This window comes from Denticeps clupeoides, chromosome 18 (genome assembly GCF_900700375.1).
Source record: "Denticeps clupeoides chromosome 18, fDenClu1.1, whole genome shotgun sequence".
In the NCBI taxonomy this organism is placed as follows: Eukaryota; Metazoa; Chordata; class Actinopteri; order Clupeiformes; family Denticipitidae; genus Denticeps; species Denticeps clupeoides.
In genome coordinates this window covers 6,846,194-6,859,364 of record NC_041724.1, presented here as the reverse complement: position 1 = coordinate 6,859,364, position 13,171 = coordinate 6,846,194, and the positions used below count along the sequence as shown (strand labels likewise).

The 13,171-nt window shown below is 44.1% G+C and overlaps 1 long non-coding RNA gene across 1 annotated transcript in view; it reads left to right on the top strand.

Annotated features, from left to right (window-relative positions):
* Positions 1–12,926, top strand: part of LOC114768452 (uncharacterized) — a 38,307-nt gene extending 25,381 nt beyond the window's left edge. The window contains exon 3 of the long non-coding RNA XR_003743059.1: positions 12,835–12,926. This is a non-coding gene — a long non-coding RNA (uncharacterized LOC114768452). The remainder of the gene's footprint in view (positions 1–12,834) is intronic.
* Positions 12,927–13,171: the final 245 nt, after the last annotated feature.

Sequence of the window (13,171 nt, the reverse complement as noted above, 5' to 3'; positions counted from 1 at the left end):
TGGCTGATTAAAGTATGCTACATGATCGGCAATTTTGTTATATAATTGTATAAACATGAGCAGGATTTTGTCAAATCAACGCACACATTTTTGCGGTAAAAAAAAAATTCTGTGTAAATGTTTTAACGTTACTGCTGCCTTCAGTTCTTTGGGGCTTGAAATGTTCAACTTATTTTTAATGCATTGATAATGGATACCATCCTATTGATCATGTATCACCAGAAACACAGTCAAAGTTTTGCATTTTCAGTATTACATCCTAAAATCCATTTGAACCATGCAAGTGACAGTCATATGTCTGTCTGGCAGTATGAGTGTGGCTTGAACAGCTGCCATGTTTACTACTGTGTGCAGTGACCAGCACTTCTCGTAAAACACATTTACACTCCCACTGCTCTCATGCTGATAATAACAATCACGGCGCGAAATGTGACGTTCCCTTAATTACAGCCTCTTTGTTTTAAAACTGGACTATAAGCTAAATGATGTGTACAACAGATGGTCAGAGGTTTTTTTGTTTTTTTTTTATTTGTATTTTTTTAATTATTATTTTCCCGTCTCACACGCACAATAGCAATGAGAAAATGGCTGCCAAAGGCCAGCAGAATGAGCCATATGGTCATCGGTCCACACACCTGGGCCACTGTGGCTGCGTGATGCCAGCAACGATCAAAAGAGGCATGGGTGTGAGCCGACTGGCACCGAGCGAACTGTCATCCTAATTACACAATGTCTGGGAGGTGAGCTTTTCAGATTGTATGGATGGGAAGTAGAAATTGGCGAGGTGAACGGTGTAGTACGTTCCTTGTTATAAATGAGTGCCCGCACTCTACCTATCTTTAACCAAATTGTACAGTCTTACTGTACATACTGTAAGGTTTAGATTTCCTGGAGTAAATTGCACCATCCGTCATGAACCTAATAAGGTCTCCTGTTGCCCTCTTTGTTTCTGTGACATCAAATTTAGGCCCTTTTAAGCGTAACGAAGTAATGCTTGCAGCATGAGGTGGAAAAATTAGGTGCAATATGTGATATTTACTGGAAGAAATATAAAATGGTGTGCATTTCTCAGTATCTCAGGCCTGCACGATGCGAGTTGGGGTAATGACCTTGTGAAAGGAAGAGGAATAGGTGTTCAGCACTGTAAATGGAACCTTGGCGGCCTGCGCAAACAACCAGACCGAACCAATTGGCAAGGCCGCTGGCTCAATAAACGCCTTTTGCTGTACTGCATGTTGTTAACAAAGAAGTGGCTAATGGCTCATTGAGAATGAGTGATTGCTGGGTGCCTCCTCTGTGGCAGGCGGAGACTAGTAAACCTTGGTATGGATTGGAAAACGACCAACTCGTTCTCTTGCAGAAAGTAAGGGAAAAAAAGGCATTGCACCGGTGTCCTTGAAGGCTACCGGAATAGCTTTAGGTTTACGGCCTGTGCCACAGCAGCTCATTTGTAGTGTCACAAACAGGCTACCTTGACTAATCCCGTTCACGGGCATGTGCTGAAATGGAATGGATGAGCGATAACCGTTTTGTGGAAGTGGTGCATCATGAAGCTGAGTCAGACTGAGGCCAGCCATGATGTTGGAGGAAGCAACCAGGAGGGAAGTGGGTGGGGGAGATGTCCAAAACGTGACTGAGTCACCCCCGGAACCTAACATCTGTCGTCTCTTAGGGATGATTTAAGAGTTGGGTGCCGTGTTGTGCAAGCAAGCCAGGGTGTTGGCAGCGCAGGCGGCAAACAAGCGTTGCTTTAGCGTGGCTCCCATCTGGTCATCTGTTCCCTGGTTATGCAGGACTCACAGTGGAGTTCAGCTGCTGTTATGGCAGGAAATCATTTATACGCTTCATAGACACCAATTACATCAGCATTACGGAATATCTATTTAGTCAGGGCCAAATTGATCATAAACCAGATTGAATTCTGCTAACGCTAATCCCTGCCCACCTTTGTCCTGAATAAACAGCTAAATTGTAACGATGCGGTGGATGCTATGTGCCTTGTTCCCTCAGGACACTTCAGCTGCAACCCTCATGTCACGTAGGCCGCTTCTTTCCCTGGGACCCTTGGGGGAAAATGTATGGTAATGCATGCGCCCCACAATGCGTTCGCCGCACTGCACATTATGTGCACAGACCCCTGGTCGGTGAGATGGAGACGAGGTGCTTCACCTTGGGAAAGGAACATAACGGCTCTGGGTTTCATGGACACTGATATTCTACACCAGCTGTGGATCAATAAGGCTTTGCTGCCGTAGGGCACAAGCAGAGAGCTGCCTATTCTCGATAAAGTTGGGGGAAAAGTTGTATAAAAAGGATATTTTGTCCCGTTTCGCTTTTTTCTTAACCATTTTACAAACCATAACAGCAGGACGTGCAAAATTCTCCCCCGTTCTCTGCTAATGGAAGCAATCTGTTCCTGTGGTTGAGTACATGGCACCAAGAATTCACTGTATACTGATGGATTATTAGCTCTGCAATATGCGCCAATTTTCACCTGACATTATAAAGCAATATAGCAGAGGAAGGGGGCGGCAGCGGTGGCTGATCTTGAATTTCGGGATATTTCTTTGAAAGTGCACAGAGGATGAAAGTAATGAGAAATGGCACCTAATCCCTTTATTTAACTCCGCAGTTGTCATTTAATCACACGGCGCCGGAACGGCACATTTTTCCCCATCTTATGAAAATCAAACTGCGGCACGCGGGTTTGCCAAATGATCCGTGGCAGCGTGGATTTAGCCACCACCCTATTTTCTGTGCCGTCCCCTGCATGGCTGCGATGGACTGCGATGACTGGAAAAGTGTCCATCACTTCCTGCCACTCTCACATGAATGACACTTGCCGCGGCTGCCTTGAACGGAGGCCAGAGCAGCGTGTGCCTAGCCGCAGGTTATTAGGGGATCCTCCTCTGCGCCACCCTCACCTCGTCCGGCAAAAGACCGGAGACAGACGGGAGGAGCGAACAATGGCAGCTGGAGGCGACGCGGCGGATGTTGAGAGCCCCGGTATAGAACAGACAGTTGGTTGTTCGAAAGACAAAAAGAAGCAAATGGTGATTTGTTGTAGGGAACAGCGGCAGATTGTGGATGTATTGTACCATGACATTGGGAGAACAAAAACGGCAAACACTGCAGAAAAGAGATAAGGCGTACTATGGAAACGCAAGAAAGGAAATGTCAAAACCGAGGCTTTTATTGTTTTTTTTTCTTCCCTCCCTTCCTCTCCCGGGAAGGAAATTCTTGGACAAATTGGGCTTGCCGCGAGTTCAAGTATGTCAGTTCTGCGAAATGTGCAAATGTGCCCAACATCAAGATCAGTACGAGTCAAGTGTTACTGTTATTACAGAGATCATAATGTCCTCTACGAGTTTCTTTTTTTTAATTATTTAATGCAGAGCTTGTCCCTTGATTTAATCGAGTCACAGTCCGGGAGTATATTTTACCACGAACACATCGCAGCACAACCAGGGAATAGTGGTGGGGCAGTGGTGGCCTAGCGGTTAAGGAAGTGAGGTGCCACATGAGCAAAGCACCGTCCCCACACACTGCTCCCCGGGCGCCTGTCATGGCTGCCCACTGCTCACTCAGGGTGATGGGTTAAAAGCAGAGGACCAATTTCACTGTGTGCACCATGTGCTGTGCTGCTGTGTAGCGTATGTGACAATCACTTCACTTTAACATTGTAAACAGTGGTTAGATGTGGCCAGGAAGGTGATGTTTCCTTATAAGATATGCTAACAGGACAGCAACATTAAACCAGTGCATAAGAGTGGAGCTTGGAAGCAAAATACATGCATGTGTGTGTGAGAACAGCGGCCGACTGTACTAGGTTGACCAGATCAGGGTGGACAGTTTTAGCAGAGATGGGATTTGTTATCTCGCATTAAAGTACAGAGACCCTAGATGTCACAAGTTTCTGCTGCGCTCTGATTGGTCAGTCTCTTCTAGTCCTGCATGTGTCATTAACGTTTATGTTAAACAGTTGGACTTGTCTTTCAATCAAGGAAACAAACAATCAGTGCAGACAGAAGAAATTTAATATTTAGCCAAACAGGATAGCCATTCAGTTTTGAGTCACAGGTTCAAACCCCAACTTGCTACTATTGTGCCCCTTGAGCAAGACACTTAATCCTGGGTGTCTCCATGGTGGCTGTCTCCATGGGGTGGTAGTAGCCTAGAGGGTAAAACACTCGCCTATGAACCAGAAGACCCAAGGTTCAAATCCCGCTTACTACCATTGTGTCCCTGAGCAAGACACTTAACCCTGAGTTGCTCCAGGGGGACTGTCCCTGTAACTACCGATTGTAAGTGTCTCTGGATAAGGGCGTCTGATAAATGCTGTAAATGTAAATGTAATGTCTCTGTAAGTCAGGGTGTCTGTGATTTAAATGCCTTGATGGTAAGTGAAGTGATTGTCATTGTGTCCTCTCTTTTTGACCATCACTCTTGGTGAGCAGTGGGCAGCCATGACAGGCGCCCGGGGAGCAGTGTGTGGGGACGGTGCTTCGCTCAGTGGCACCTCACTGGCACCTTGGCAGTTTGGGATTCGAACCGGCAAACCAGCACTGGGTCAGATAAAGTGTTAATGGAGTTGCTGATAGTCTCCTGCCTGGAAATGGATCTTGTCGTCTAAGCTTGGCACATTTCGATTGGCTGAAGTTGCTTGGCCTCAGTTTTCTACGACGAGCATCAGTAATCCACATCATCCATGCATCGACTTATGTGTGTGTGCAGGGAAACACACAAACCTCCAATTTTTGGAATCTTTTGCCCAACTGTGGACTTTTCACACAGCGCCACATCAATAAGCTAAACGCTAATTATTGAACCCGGATGCATGGGGTTCTGAGGTCTGTACGCCACCAATTAGAACTACGAACCCACTCAGACGTCACGGAAGCCTTCAGAGCGGCGTTTTTCCTCTAGCGGCAGAGGTTATTGGAGTCGTGCCCCGGGGCCTATAGGAGACACGTGGTCCCATTACACACATGGCTGCAGTTAGACACACTTGAGATGCTGCCCGCTCAGCTGATGCTACACGGAGGGACCCATGTTTTATTCAGCATCGAAGGAAGTGTACAAAGCCTAAGAGCACCGGTGTCTGTCAGACCCTTTTTTTTTTTTTTTTTTTTTTTTTATGGGTCACTGACTGAAATAGCAGCAGGTATGACAGTCGCATCAGTGCACTGATTGCAGGTGTTTTGCTCTTAGTGGCGCAGGAAGAAGAGCCTCCCTCCCCCCCTTTGGCTCCCCCAAAAAAAAAAAACCCAGATTTTTTTTACCATGATAGCACTCAAACTCGGCTACCGGTTTTCTGGCGCGCCGCTGACAGCCACCCCGGCTCCACTGCGAAAAAGAGAGCCCTCCCCCCACCGAGCCACCGATGTCTTATCCCGGCAAGTGTGCAGCTCGCGCGTCTTTCGACGCTGATCGCGCCTTAAGAGAAGCCGCGGCGCTGGGTGTGATTGCAGGTCGTCGTGTCCCACGGCCAGCGGCACTTGAGCTATAATCGGACTGCTGGGAGCTTGAGAACGATGCACGCGTTACGCAACCGCCGAGCACATTGGCATTCAGCGTCGTCAGTGCAAAATGTGTGGGTTTTCTGTGGTTTTTTTAAGTTTTTTATTAATTAATTAATTTTTTTTTTTTACTTGAGGCCTGGACGTGCGTGCCCTGTCGCGTCACTAGTCTCTAACTAAGCTCTAACTAAGGTGGTAGTAGCCTAGTGGGTAACACACTCGCCTATGAACCAGAAGACCCAGGTTCGAATCCCGCTTACTACCATTGTGTCCCTGAGCAAGACACTTAATCCTAAATTGCTCCAGGGGGGGACTGTCCCTGTAACTACTGATTGTAAGTCGCTCTGGATAAGGCCGTCTGATAAATGCTGTAAATGTAAAAATGAACACATCGGTTGGCCGGCCGGCGACTTTGATTCCCCTGCTGTAAATGCGTGGCTCTGTGATGTGTCGCTGTTCACACTCGCTCGGCAGGCCCCCGAACGCGCTTGTTTTACTACGGGACGTTCGCAGTATAAAGATGATTAGCTTGTAGTCGGCTCGTGCTTAAATGAATAAAAAGTGTGTGCACGTGCGCGTGTGGCGGCGCTGATTAACTGCCTTTCCTTTGTTCTAACACGGAACCAGAAGCGGGAGCTTTGAAAGGGACCGGGAGCCTGCAGCGTCGCCACCAACCAGACGGGAACGTGCTTGTGCAGGCAGATCTGGTGCTCGGAGTTCGCGGTGTTCCGGGATACGAGGCCCGCACTTCCTTCCACACACCCCCCCCCGACGATACACATCCCGGCTTCCACCGCCATTTAATAATTCACAAACACTCATCCGCCAAACAGACCTCATCAAGCCGGCGCAAAACGCAAAGTAAAGAGGGAGCGGATGTGCGACTGATTAATGGGAATCTCGGAATTTAAATGGATCCCAGACCTAGAGCTTCATAATAGCGACCTAATTAATGTCTTAAAAATTCACGTTTAATTGACTTCCCTTCAGGACTTGACGGAGACAGGAAAACAAATTTTTAAAAAAAGCATTGATGCTCTGTCCTGAAAAATGATTCATGAGTCTGTTCCCTTTGTTTTCGCATTCGCCGCTGTGATTTATTGCCTGTTTAAAGCCCCCATATCTCTTGATGCCACATCGAAAATGCAACCACGTCCTCTGTGTTGACAGATTATGGCCGTGACAAAGTTGGTCTTGGACACATGTGACAAAACACTGTTTACTTTTTTTTTTTTTGATTTGCTTTTCCCCCAAAGCCAAAAAGAAGTGATTTCATTTTCATTTTGGTTCTGGTGTTTTCATTTTTCTCCCATTTTGTCACCTGTGTGTTCTATAGACACCTGTAGTCATTCCACATAAGCCAATAAAATCAACACAAGCAATTGTGTGTCTGTGTGTGTGTGAATGAAACCATGGTATGCGTGTGCTGTAGAGTTTTCTAACACATTTGTAATAACTCACTGCCCTGTATGTGTTACTAGATTCTCCAGTGCTTCTGCAGGTGATGTAATCATTAATCATGATCAGTTCATTAATATGGATTTATTTGCTCTCTGTTCAGTTTTGCCCTCTTTTCTAATTGATTTGCTCTCTTTTCATTATCACTTTCCCATCAAATAAAAGGGTAATTATGAAGGTAATTAAAAACCATGATTAATGGAAGGACTCTGTGAGAGCCAATATTTTTATTACTGGGTTAAAGTCGATGTAACTCTGCTGGCCACCAGGTGTGAGGGCAAGTTGAGAAAAGGTCAATTTTGCCCAAATCTGAATCACATGGTATTTTACACTTAAATGTACATGTTTGTAGAATCTGAAAGCAGAAACAAAAATCATAATTTAGCACCCTTGGGAACCATCATTTATGACACATTAACAATAAAAACAATCATGCATAAATGCCTTGGGACCATCATGAGATTGTTTGATTTTATAGTGCTCTCTTATATCAAAAGTTGTCTGTGTAAGTGATGCACAACGGCTTTACCAACACTGAGATGAAAAAGAAAATCTGATCCGCTCTTCGGTGAACTTTGCCAAACACTGGCGTTGAGCTGCCAAGCAAACTATTACCTACTTTATGAAAGCTGCGGCGTGCACAATTGTGACTTTAATGATTTGATATTGGCTAATTTGCCTAGTTCCAAAAGTGCAAAAAGGGCATAATGAATTCAGCCAAGGCAGAAATGATAAATGCTAAAAATATCACCATGCCATTATCGCAGTCTCCTTTTTTTGCAGAGGTTAAAAATTACTTAACAGTGCCTTTAAGGTCTAATGGGAGCCCAAAAGGTAGTGCCAACACTATAAAAACTATAATTAGCGAGTTTTCATAGAAAACCAACTGGAACAGCTTCTTTATACAAACACTAGTGCGAGGTATGCTCCTGTGGAGTGCAGATCTGTACTGACTTGTTGCCCTGATTGGATGTGGCAGTTGAATGCTTCAGTATATTGCCTGTATTTTCGTTGCTTTTCATCATGTCTCCAGCTTCCACTTTCCCCCCCTCCCCACTTCAAAATGTATGGCCTTCATATACAGTACTGTGCCAAAGTCTTAGGCAGTAGTGAAATGAATTAAAGTGTTTTGATCATTCCAACAGTAATTTTGAATGTGTTGAGGAAGGGACAAAAGTGTTAAAACACAAGCAAAATTATTAAAGATTAAAAGAGGCGATCATTTTATTTGATTTGAGATGCTAAAAGAACTGTGCATTGGCCTAGCGGTTAAGGAAGCAGCCCCGTAATCAGAAGGTTGCCGGTTTGAATCCCGATCCGCCAAGGTGCCACTGAGGTGCCACTGAGCAAAGCCCCGTCCCCACACACTGCTCCCTGGGCGCCGGTCATGGCTGCCCACTGCTCACTCAGGGTGATGGGTTAAATGCAGAGGACAAATTTCACTGTGTGCACCGTGTGACAATCACTTCACTTCTTCCAAGCGAATTAATTATTTCCTACAAGCAAAAGTCCTCAGATGGAGAACAATATTGTGTTGCTGAGAACAATAGGATAGCAGAACGGATGAGAATATAGATATTGATGAGAAATCAATATTTGATATTACTGTGACAATTTTATTTGTTACGATAACAAAATAGCTTGCAGCTTTGGTTAACAAGTTCTGTTTTCGCTGATTTTTATTGCCACTCCAGACATGATTACTGTTGTAAAATATGTTGTAGCTGGAAATGGCTGCTAAAATAGAGAGGCCCATTATCAGTAACAATTAGTTTTGAACTCCAATGGAATGCTGTGTTCACTAATGCCAGTGTGTCACTTTGAAATCTTAACTGATTATTAGAATTTTTAATTGTTAGTTCTTGTTCATTGTATAGTATTTACTAAAATTACCCCTTTTAATATGTATACACACACACACACACACACTCACACACCAGTCAAACTGGCAAAACTCCCTGCTTTGGAGAGATGCAGACTTTTTACCGTTCGCTTTTCTTTTTTGTTTTTCACGTAATCTCATGTGTTATTGCATAGTCCAAACCTTTGGGTTTGTTCTATAAACGAAAAAAATGACGTAAATCAGTAGGTGTGTCCAAACTTTGTAAAAAGCATTCTTTCTCTCCACTACTGAGGTTACCTAATTGCATCAATGCTTTTGTTATACAGATTATTTTAATGTTGTCTTGGGTTTTTCATTCATCCCCAGTGAAATCAAATATTACTTTATGAGCTCTTTGACACAAATACTGTTTGGATCATGCTTGATCCATTGAAATGTAGGATGTTAGAGCCGATGCACTGATTAAGACTGGAACCGTGTTGTACAACAGCCTACATGACGCCTCCAGAAAAAAAATAGTCACATGAAATCTGATAAGTGCTAACTAAATGATCTGTTCATTAAATATTTCATATGTTTTCTTTTTTTTCTTCTTTTTTTCCCCTTTTTCTCAGCCAACTGCATCTGGCCAATTAGCTGATTTATTGGAGACTGTCATGGCCCAGTCTCCCGTGTCAGTCATGGGAAAGCTGGGACCAGCACGTGCCTCTTTCAATATGTGTAAAACCAGCCAAGCGCTTCTTTTCCCGATAAGCCTCCAAAGAAGCATGCCGTTTTGAAGGATGTGCTGTTTCCTCTATAGGGCCCCACCGTAGCGGTAGCGGTGATGGGGAACTTTAGCCAAACCTTTCCCTGTTTTCCACCCAAGGTCAGGGTCAGAAAGGCAGCACTGGGACTCAAACCTGAGATCCCAGCTGTATAATGAGGCTACTTGTCCTCCTGTGCTGGCGGTACCCCCTCCGTTTTGCATGCTGGAACTGGATCTTTCTGTTTACAGGAATTTGTATTCTGTTGTGCTGACTGTATATCATATTAGCAGACCTGTCTGTAGCAGCAGTCGGAATAATCTCCTTCAATCATGACCCAAGTTTGACCCAGGCATTCGTTGAGGTTTTAATAATGAATGTGGTGTGTTAGAAGCAGAGAGGGCTGGCATAATGTTCTTTTTATTTATTACTGCATTTGAAAAATGTAATGCTTTTAAGGCAGGACTAGACAAAACTAATTTAATATTGATGCTTTGAATCATTATTCTATAAGCTGAATGTTCTACATATTACTGACATTATTATTTTTATTATTATTTTTATAATTATGTCAGGGCAGTGGTGGCCTAGCGGTTAAGGAAGCGGCCCCAAAATCAGAAGGTTGCCTGTTCGAATCCCGCTCTGCCAAGGTGCCACTGAGGTGGCATTGAGCAAGGCTACGTCCCCACACGCCCGGGGAACAGCGTGTGGGGACGTAGCCTTGCTCAATGCCACCTCAGTGGCACCTTGGCAGTATGGTGATGAAAGCAGAGGACACATTTCGTTGTGTCACTGTGTGCTGTGCTGCAGTGTTTCACAATGACAATCACTTCACTTTCACTTTTAGAATTGGGCTGGAATAATAGCTTTTGGAGACCACAAGGGGCAGTATTAAATCAGTTGATCATCTGAGACCTCATTTAAATGTTCCGAATCATCTTTTCGTACTCCCTAAATGACAAAGAATGAGGATAATAATATGAAAAACTGTGAGATGGGTTTAATCTTTTCATGCATTTCAAAAATCCTGTGTATTCTCTGCATTTTTGGAGCCAATTGGCTGTGTCATGGGTGAATTTAGCTTACTGTAGAGGTGAAAGGGCAGACCCTCTTGGGTAAAGGTGAAGTGAGGTATCTCATCACCCAGCATATCTTAACGCCAGTGCGCTACAACAAGACCTTCACATATCTGAGTGTGTGTTTTGTGCGGGATGATGTATTTGTATTCTGTGGCCTACATACTCACTCCAAAGACGGATAGTGTCGTGAAATGTGTCACAAATCCCCCAATGGCAAATGAGGTACTGTTTACAAAAAGCGCCCCCAGTAATTCATTAAAAACAAGTAGAGATTTTTGTTTAAGTTCTCATCCCTCAACATGAATTCAGGGCATCTGTTTTGATTGAATTGCATTATTTTCTACCTCCTCCCCAGAATGAGGGATGAGCCCAGAATAACTTATATACGCATGTGTTGTGTGTGTGAGTGCGTGTGTCTGTATGTGTGTTTGCCTCTTGATTTGTAGGTCATACTGTAGCGCTCTTCTGCCTCTGAGCCGCATCGTTTTTAATTTGCCGTCCTCCTACAGCGAAACTCCATCTTCGTTTCCTGACAAAGTAGAACAACCAGCCACTTTACAGTGAAGTGGCCACTTGTACGATATAATGGGCCACTGAAGACTAAAAAAGTAGATATTCATCCACTGAATTGGACTGGATATTCTAATCATTGGGTTTTGTGTGTTTTGTTCAGATTTGTCATGTGGCATCACGGCATATCGTAGGGGTTCATTATGCTTTTGCAGTCATTCCTGTTCTGTTTTGACACTTGACGTGCATCTAAAACTCCGCTTTCATCTTTGTCATGCAGTCATTCTACTTGGCAATTCCTGTTTCAGCACAAGCGGATTTGGATCGATGGGGTGTTGCCTTGCCAGTTGCTTACCTATCCCCGCCTGGCAAGGCTTTTACAGGAGCATCAGTCACTAATCCGTGTTAAAAAGAAAGACGAAGCATTGTAAGGAAATATGAACCTCTCAAATCTGAGATGGACGTAGCAAAGCTGTATTGCCTTTCTTTGGGGGCGACCACATAACTTTTACTTCCGAAGACCAAAATAAATCACTCACTTCAAAAGATCACGTCTGTACCTTTGAACAGCAGAAATCTTCCAAAATAAGAAAAAGAAATTAATTAATTAACTAAAAACAGATAAATAAATAAATAAATAGATAGATAGCTTCATAATCAGAAGGTTGCTGGTTCGATTCCCAATCCACCAAGGTGCCACTGAGTAAAGCACCGTCCCCACGCACTGCTCCCCGGGCTCCTGTCATGGCTGCCCACTGCTCACCAAGGGTGATGGTTATAAGCAGAGGACACATTTCAAAGACAATGACTTCACTTCCTAATAGGAACAAACTGGAAATAAAATTAAACTATTTATCATTTTTATTCTATCCTTATTTTTTTATGAAGGTGTAAACAGGGATGCTGCACTTTAACAAAGTATGACGTGTGGGACAGTACAATTTGCAAACATTGTGTTGAGAAGTGGAGAAAATAATAGCTTCCAGCTAGAAGAAGGCTCCAGGTCACGTCTCTGTCTAATGCCCTCGCCGAGAACAGCAGAGGTCACGACAATTCTGTGACCCGGATGAGTTCCGCAGCAGAATACTCTTCAGTAAGATAAATTATCCTCCCAAAGTCATGCATACTTTACATGACAGATGCATATTACACATGTTGTAAGTGTATTTTCTCCTCAAGGGCATCCTTTTTCTAGGGCATGGAGACAGAGGCGGCATAATCCAAAAAAAAAAAGAGGCTAAGTGGATTAAAATGCTGATAATATGTGGGCTTGTTTACTCCATTCTACCTGTGATTTAGACTCCAGTCAGCCCAAGGCTATGTTCATGTCTGAAGCAGATCTCTTTGGGGAAGTTTCACCTTCGTCTCATTCAAAAGGACATTCTTTTTTTTTTTTTGTCTTTTTTATCCGGTATTCCACGTATCTTTGATTAAAAAAAAGCTGTTTCTGTTCTTGGACTAGGTGGTGAACTGGGTAATATACTGGTCAGTTCTAATATTAAAACCTGACAAGTGAGGTGAAGAACGTTAGATGGTTTAGTTAAGGGGCTCCCAGGCAGCGCCATGTTCTGGCGAGTTTCTGCTGGGGAACTTGGGTTCTCCTCCGTGTGGTTGTTAGAAATTGTTGCAGACCACATGGAGACTGAATTTTGTTCCCTGACAACATTGCCCTCTTCCAGGATGATGGTCCCTGCCAGACTGAATGGTCGAAGGAACATGACAATCAGCTCAAGGCGTTGACTTCCCAAGATCTCGATCTGCTTGAACATCTGTGAGTAGAAGGTCTGACTTGACCTCACAATTTACAAGATAGCTTTCAGATCAGTGTGTTTCAGAAGCAGCTCAGCAACAACAGACACATTAAAAACTTGACAGCTCTGAATATGCACCCAACCGCTACAGAATGTACGAGCAAACCTGACTGCCGAAGGCCATGATGCAGCCCCTCGCCCTGCATCTGACACAGTACATTTCAAGGGCTGGTGAGACCGGCAACTTCGCAGACCCGTGGAAACA